Genomic DNA, 8,362 nt, shown 5'->3' on the forward strand with positions numbered 1-8,362 from the left:
GGAAACAAATATTATGGAGCTCTTTTTGACTCCAATGACCACCCCGATCCTTTTGGGACCCCATATTATTTGCCCCCGACCCCCTCTCCCTCTTAAGTCACTTGGTTTAGGCACAGCCGCTATTCATATGTACGCGCCAGTTTTTATCGCAGATACGGCAGTATTACTATTTAACCGGGCGGGCCCGGCGCTGCAAGAGGGCTCCGGAGAGGCGCCGGCGCGCGGCATTAGCGGGCCGGACTGCGGGGCGCCTCCCGGGACACACACAGGCTGAGATATTTATGTCTCCAGAGAAGATTCAAATTGGATGGCGCTCGCGCGCGTCGGTGGCGCAGGGGAGGCTGCGGGGGAGGAGGGAGCGGGCTGGGTACAGGTGCGCCAGATTAAGAAACAATGATACTATATTGGCCAATCTCTGTCGCATCATGGCCCCCCCGTCCATTTGCATAAAGACCCCCCGGCTGCCCCGGCCAGAAAACCACTTACGCGAGGGTCGGCCGATAAATCACGTGATCGAGTTGAGTCCTATGGCGAGTGAGTCCCAGGCAAGTAGAGGGCGGCATTCGAAATTTACCTGCAACACAGAGAGAAAATAACAGAAAGAGATTAGATTATGTGTAAACTCTGGATCCGGGCTGGATATAACTGAAACGGCATAACTAGTCACGGTAATAATGCAGTTACAAGTGCTGCTGGCACTGGACAATGCAACGCGGCTCTGAGGGTACCGTCCACGCGTCCACGGCCGTCCACGCGTTTGTTCAAATGAGAAACGGAAGAAATAGGGGAAGGAAAAGGGGTATGGAAGAGAGAGGGAGGGATAGGGTGAGAGAGAGAAGGGAGCGGAGGGACAGAAGGGAGGGGAGAGACCGAAAGGGGGAGAGGGAGGGGGGAGCAGGAGACAAAGGGAGGAACAGGAAGGAATACGAGTAAGGCACGGGAGGGGGGAGGGGCGCTCAACCCGCGCCCTTCGTTCGCACATAAATCAGCAGGAGCGATTCAGCAAACAGTCATTGTATTATTTTCCGCGAAGCTGAAATAAATCAGGGGAGGTACAGAGGAGGAATAGCGGCCTAGACAGGCGGGCGAAAAACCAGCAGCAGCAGCGGCGGCAGCAGCAGCGGCGTAAGCTAGGCGGACCGGACGAGTGGAAAAGGGCAGATTCACATTCACGTATCGCTATGGCGTGGCGGGAGATTTCAAAATGTAAACCACACACACACGCACAACATGCCATATACATTGACTAACTCTCTTTATTTCTATCTTCTGGGAGGGCTTATTTGCCACCCAACATGACAGGTGGTGTGAGTGAGTGTGTGTGTGTGTGTGCGAGAGAGAGTGTTGGTGTGACTGTGAGCGAGTGCAAGAGAGTGTGTCCATATTCAGCAGATATATGTTTAAATAATCATCATAGACGAGCAGAACTCCTGCCCCTCCCAACCCCCATGGCCGGACGCGCACGTCACGATGCTAATACGAAGAAGATGTATTGGTGCGTATTCATTAGAGAGAGAGGGGGGGAAGGGGGCGGGAGGCTTGGGAGGGCTTAAGTTCTGCCTGTCTCCATTTCCCCTTCCTCTTCTCCGAAACTATTCAATGGCACCATACCATTCAATAACGTGTCTATCCTGCTTTCGCGTCCACGGTCGGGAGACCTGGCCTAGCCTCCCCCTTCCTCCCCACACACTACACCTCCCTCCTCCGGGAACCAACACACCTGTGCCGTCCGCATCCCAAACGGCTAATTGACATGCGGTGCCCGTTATTACCGACAATTAAATAAAAGGGACGAAATAATACATCACGACACACACACACACACACACGCATCCTCACCACACGGACACACTCACACACCTACGCCCTCGCAAGAGCCCCAATCAAATTACAACTTTTTCAGTTCACAGCGACACGAACAGCCGCAACTATAATCTGCCAATGACTGGCATCTCTCCTGATCCTCTTTCACTTGCACTTCGTTGCACACACACACACTCACTCACAACCGATACACACTCCAGCTTTGGCGAGACCGACTACATATAAACTAAATTGCCGGCCGGACATGCACCGCGGACACGCAAAGGGGCGCTCGCCCGGCCTGACCAGCGCCTCGAGGGGGCGTGCGTGAACCCCCTGGCTTCTCTCTCTCTCTTTCTCGCACGCCAAGGGGACAGAGAGGCGAGGCGGGCGATCGCGGACGCGGCCCCTGCTCCTCCTGGATGCCCCGGGTCAGCGACTCGTTCGCCTTGAGCCCGCACGTCCAGAGAAACAGCCAACTTTTCGAACGCGGTCTTCTTCATGCTACCGACCGACTAAACTGCGCCAAAACTTTACCCGAAGTAGGGCCACCATCAGCCATTGACAGAGTGACATCTAATTCAAATGAGGTTAATATTGAATCGGAATCACTTGATTCATATTCATTGCGATATTATTATTGCGTTATTAACTCCGTCGGCGTGTTTTATGAATTTAATTTTCTCCCCCGCGGCTTTGCGGGTCAGCTATCGCTTTCGGCGGAACAGCACGGATCTATGTATAATAATAATGCTCCGCGGACCCTGAACCGCCCGGGGCTGCGAGTGACTCCCGTGCAGGGCGCTGGTAAAGTAACGGTCGCGAACTGGACTTTCTCCCCGGCAGAGAAATCCCATTATTCTTTTATTCATATAACGTTGTCCAAAAATTTTGTCAAAGCAATTTGAAGCAACAACGGGCGCCCGGAAGTGACAGACACGGACCCATCATCGACATGCGATACACGAAGTGAAGTGTCCTGTGAGTTCACACGATACAAAAGCCGGGGCACAATGGCCAGGTAAGAAGGAAGCTACCTGGACCACAAAGACCAGCAGTCGTAGAGATGGCCCAGATACACAATAACCTACACTGCCGAAAATATCAACACGTCAAGGCCGGCAGGGAGTAAAATAAAATACAATCGTAATATCACACATCAAAAAAGTGGGGTTTTGAACTATGGAGATATGCTTCGAACAATGTAAATCTCCTTGGAACAATTCAATATCCAAGGCTTGTGACCTGTGCTAGGAAATTTACCTTTTCCAAGAACTTTTACTTGAATCAAGACCCTCCTTTTTTTGGGTAGTCACAACTCAAATCCTAAGCGTAAACCAAAAACCTATTTGTATGAGAGAGCAGCTGCCCTATGGTTAAGGTGCAGCGGATTTACAGTGTAGTTCGTGCAGGGGCAAAGAATGTCGGCCCGAAAGCCGTGAGGTGCCAGAGATTGATTCGCCGGAGCTCTGCACGTGACGTGCGAACGCTCGGAAGGCCCGCCTCGGTCCTTTGAAGATGAGAGGATGCGTTTTTCCTGACCGTGCCACCTTACTTTGAAAAAATAATAGCACGCATATCACACAAAATGCAAACAAATAAACAAATAAAAACGAGGTTCTCTGCGCGTGCACTCTCATTCGGTGTCATCCTAAAGATGCTTTCCCTCTCTCTCAGACACACGGGCGACACGCAGCGACAAACGAGGGCAGTGCTTAACGAGAAAATGCTTGTTTGGAGGGGCGTGGCGGGGCGGGGCCGCCGATGGCTATCTCTGTTTGCTACACGACTTGCAGCAGCATCCCCAGGTGGATGCATCTACCTGCTCGGCGCAGAGAGAGGCCCAGAGAGGGCTCCTCCTTGCAATTCGGAGGTGGGTGGTGTGGGCCTCGCCAGGGTGCACTGCCGCCGATAAATGTTGGCAAAAAAGTAACATTAAGGGATGATCCGACACAGCAAATGACGTCGTGGATGGTCGTTCACAAACGGGTAGAGATACAGGCCATGCCCAGCCCACTGCCCACACGCAACCAACGGCACCTGTCATAACCCATGGACGGTGGTGGCGGTGTGGGGGAAGGGTTAAGTAAGGAAACGGGGTGGGGGTGGGGAACTGGAGGGAGGGGGCGCGCCGTCGGTTAGTGCTGGGACCCGCCCCCCACCCCACCCCCCTCTCATTAGCATGGCCGCCAGAATATTTACATCGAATTTATCATTCTCTGCCGCCCCGCCCCGCTGTGGGCGTAGTGCGGACTCGACGATAAGTTCGAAGGGACGGGGAGGGGGAGAAGAACGAAGGGAGTGGGGGGGATGCAAAATAAAGGGGTGAACGGGGGTGAATGAAACATTCTGACCCACATCCTGCACGAAATCTGAGCAAAATGTGTAAACAAAATCACACCAAAAACACACACAAACCTTGAAGACGAGCCGATCTGGAAGGGATCTATAAGCCCAGTTTAAAAGCATTCGTCGTTTTTCACGCGAAACCGTGGTGCGCCCGCTGTGCTCTCTGTAACGAGCGTCACGGCGGCAGGACCCGGGCAGGACGCTCTCGTACGGCACGGCGACGCCTCCATGCGGAACGCCCCCGCCCAGGTCACGCTAGGCGGGCGCGCGACGCGTTCGGATATCCATACATCCTCTGCTCAGGGTCGCCGAGGCACGTGCGCTCGCCGCACCGTGCGAAACAGAGAGCGCGGACTGGGGGTTTTAAAGTCCGAAAATTCTCAGGAACTCTTCCAGGAAAAATTGGGAAAAAATTAAATTTTGGGAAAAACTCCAGACATTTTAAAAGAAAATTCTTTTAAAATATCCCAAAAATACTTAACCGGAGCATGAAATTCCCTGGTGCGGAGACGACGGTGGTCTCGAGGGAACGCAAGTTATACTAAGTAAAGGCTCCGCTGACGCGGCTCGAACCCGCGACACCGCCGGCCCGTACAGCCAGCCAATATAATAAGGGTCTGAGGGCAATATGCCACCCACGGGCAGTCTGGGGCGAGGCGGGGCCTACAGGCGGCCTACAGCGGGGGCCCTCGGACTGGTCGTCTGTATGATTTGTTCCACACGACCGGGCCCGGGGTCCTCGACGCCCCCTGGTGGCCCTCCAAGGGCCCTCCTCCTCCGAGGTCCTCTGGGAGCTGGGCCCCGGCCTGGCACGGCCGAGGCCTGGACCAGGAGGCTGCCGGCCCCTTTCCATTCTTCTGCTGGGGACACACACCTAAACCCGGCGTCACTGTCATTTCGAGGGCGCAGCTGCCAGACACCTCCAGGCAGGTCGTGTGCACCTGTACTACACGTGTACAAAGTACCTACGGTGTCGTTCCGATACTACGGGGCTTTTGAGACCTCATGATATTTTTTACCCCGGTATACAAATACTGTGAGACACTATGGACCCCATGATATCTGTATCCCCCATCGCCTAAAGGGCCGCGTACGACGGCAGTACGACGGCGCGCTCATCAAAGTCACTCGCGTCGCGTCGCAAGTCTCACGCTCGCAAAGTGCGCGACGCCGCACGGCTCGCAGCGCGGCCCCGGGCCCTTCGGGTCCCGCTCGAATCGGGTAAAATTACAGCCGGTATACATTTTATTAGTACCTGGCGATTGGACGACGGTCCCTCGCCGGTCCTCCGCTCGTCTCTCCCCCCGCTGGGCTTTGATGGCCCAGCCCGGCCGGACCGACGGGCTGGCAGGCAGCCGGCCAGACCGGGCAGGCAGCCAGCCGGGCAGCTGTTGGCCGCAGCTCTATACATCCATTCCATCCATTCAGACCACCAAATATCAATGCCACTCCAAAAAGCAGAAAGCTCTGCCTACTTCGCAGTCCCCGGTGGCCGAAACCTATTGTCGCACTGGTAGGACCGTTTCCCAATTAAATTCTAAATTTATGAATATTATCGTATTTTATTTTGGTTTTGAGGTGACAAAAGGTCTCAGTGTGGCCGTTTACAAACGACAAGTTTCGTTAGGAGTTCTTCAAATACGAAATTAGTATTAAATTTCCTTTCTCGTCGACAGGGCATTGGAAAGGAACGCACGGGAGAAGTCCACACACGGTTACAATCTCCATAAAATCATCATAAAAGTGGGAGAACCGACACAGTGACACTGAGCCCAGGTGATATGGCGATTATAAAGTAATCGGAGCTCTCGGGATTGAAGCTGCGGCGCGGCGAGGCGCGGCGAGGCGCGGCCCAGAGCCATTTAAACGTTTTTACTTCGTGGACCAATTAAGTGGATGAGAACTTGCGGAGATAAGCCGAGAGGGAAAGAGTTTTTAATGGGGAACACTCATGACACGTATTCTTCCAGCAGCTCCAACTTGGCAAGCGGACTCGAGAATGCACGCACACACACACACACTTATATAGACACATACATAGACACAGTCACGGCTTCGCGGATTGTGCACGGGCCAATTTGGCAAATAGCTCCCTGCTCCCTACAGCTGAGCTGACTGGGTGGTGGTAGTGGCGGAGGTGGAGGTGGTCGTGGGAGTACGAGGAAAGAAGTAAAAGAGAGAAAGAGGGATAAAGAAAGCCGACCTGCACTGTTAAATGCGGAGGGAAGGAGACAGAGAGAGAGTGAGAGATGGAGAGAAAGAGAGAGAGGCACAACACAATAAGGCGGGTACAAAATCTCTTCCTTAAGTGCAAAGGGAGCTGCCATAGGAGGGGGAGACCGAGATTGCAAAACGGCTTTTTGCTAAATTTCGCACACGCGGCTCATTTCGCACACACAGGCGCACACGTATATACGTCCGTGTCAAAACGAAATGGCCCATCTGCGAGGCCACCCCTCACCCCCTCCCCGCCCAACCCAAACACACACGAGCATCGAGCTGAAATTTGCAGGAAACTTACAAGCCCGCCCCGCCCCGCCCACACCCCCTGCCTGCGGTCATGTCTCACACGCAGGGCGCCGGTCTGATTAGCCAACTCAGTTGACAGCAGTCAACCTAAACGGACCCGGCCAGGGGGACTCGGAGGGGCCCTAAACAGGTGGTGAGGGAGGGGAAGGGGTAGGGGAGGGGGTGAGAAGGGGTGGGCGAGCGGGCGCGCGGGGGGAGCGACACAGCCGGAAAAGAAGTTCACAACTTTACTCAAGCACAGTAAGTTACTCTTATTTCCCCGAAGAAAATTGTCTGCTCCAAAAAATAAAATTTCTGTGATTCTGTAAAGAGGGAGGGGGCGAGATATTCCATCTGTTTCACAATAAACACAAGTAAAAAACAAAGAATAGACGGGTACAGAGTTGAGTAGTGCGCGCGGTACAGCGCCCTGCTCGGCCTGATCTAGTGCAGCACAAACACCATCATTTGGGCCCGTCTCCCTCATCTCCATACCTAATGCCCACCAGTCATTACCGCGCCTATCGCAGCACCACCATCTCGCTCCGCGGCCGCGCAGCCGCGCGCGCTCCCGCCAGACTCGCCGGACACACACTAGAAAAGCGTAACACACACGCACGCACACGGGGCCGCGTGCGCCGTGCCGTCCGTTTGTCTCGGCAGCCGCCGCGCCGGTCCAAGTTGAAATTAGCGGCAGCAGGCACGCGCGCGCCACGCCACGCCGCGCCACGCCACGCCACGCCCTCCCCCCTCAGCCAATTTCATTAGCAGAAGCAACACTTTTGTCGTTGCGCGCGGGGCGGGGCGGGGCCGTGCGGGGGCGGGGCGCTTTAAACCACTCCACTTCGGGGGCTCCCTGGGGCTTAAGTGCCCTCCCTCTCCCCGCCCCAACTTCCCGCGCGCGGGCCCGTGACCCCCCGCGCAGCCCCTCTACGCGGCCCGCGCCGCCCCCGCGCCGCCCCCGCGCCGCCCTCGCTGTGGGTCTCGGCCAGCGGCTGCAGTCGGACGGGAAAAGGGAGGTTGCGGGGGTGGGGGGCAATATGCAATTCAGAAAAGCAGTTTTGGAGGCGAAAGGACCGCTAGTGGTCTGTCAGAGTAACACGTTGCCGTGGAGGATTTTTCTAAAACAATCCAAAAACCGGTATTAATTTTGTGTAGTTTTACCGAATGTTTTGTACATACATGCACATGTAGTACCCTAACGCCCAAGCTACGTGACATGTTTGTGTTCGCTGCCTACTTTTTCCAGGGAAGGGAGGTGAAAGTGAGGGGGGGCGGGGGTACACACAACAGAGGGGGTCACCGGGAGGTAGGGGGGGGGGGGAGTTAGCAGTAAGCGGGTTTGCATCGGTGCGCAACAGTGTTGCCAACCTACAGCTGCACACGCGGACGATGCGTTGGATGTGGTTTCATGACGCCGATAAAAAAGTTCGGTCCGACTGGTCGGGTTTGGAGACGCGCGGAGTCGAACTCGGTCCGTTCTCACCTTCCTCCTCCTCACACACCAACGCCCCACCCCCACTCCTTTTTCTACGCTTTCTTCCACCCCCAAACGATTTTCCCTATTGCCGGCCAACGTGCACATGCATATAATAAAACCCCGAGATTTCGAGAGGAGAAACCGCAAAGTTGGCAACACACCTACCGTGACGAAGTTTTACCCCTGTGAATGGGGCCACGTTTCACGTCCCTCCAGTCCCCC

At 55.0% G+C, this 8,362-nt stretch overlaps 1 protein-coding gene across 3 annotated transcripts in view; it reads right to left on the reverse strand.

Annotated features, from left to right (window-relative positions):
- The window catches only part of LOC113213388 (loricrin), a 166,264-nt gene that overhangs the window by 63,414 nt on the left and 94,488 nt on the right, over positions 1-8,362 (reverse strand). The window contains exon 3 of one of the 3 annotated variants that reach the window (XM_052269463.1): positions 487-574. The exons of the other annotated variants lie outside the window; for them this stretch is intronic. The gene's annotated coding sequence lies outside the window, so the exon portion shown is untranslated. The remainder of the gene's footprint in view (positions 1-486; positions 575-8,362) is intronic. 3 annotated transcript variants of the gene reach the window in all.

This window comes from Frankliniella occidentalis, unplaced genomic scaffold, assembly GCF_000697945.3.
Source record: "Frankliniella occidentalis isolate FOCC.00 unplaced genomic scaffold, Focc_3.1 Scaffold93, whole genome shotgun sequence".
Classification (NCBI taxonomy): Eukaryota; Metazoa; Arthropoda; class Insecta; order Thysanoptera; family Thripidae; genus Frankliniella; species Frankliniella occidentalis.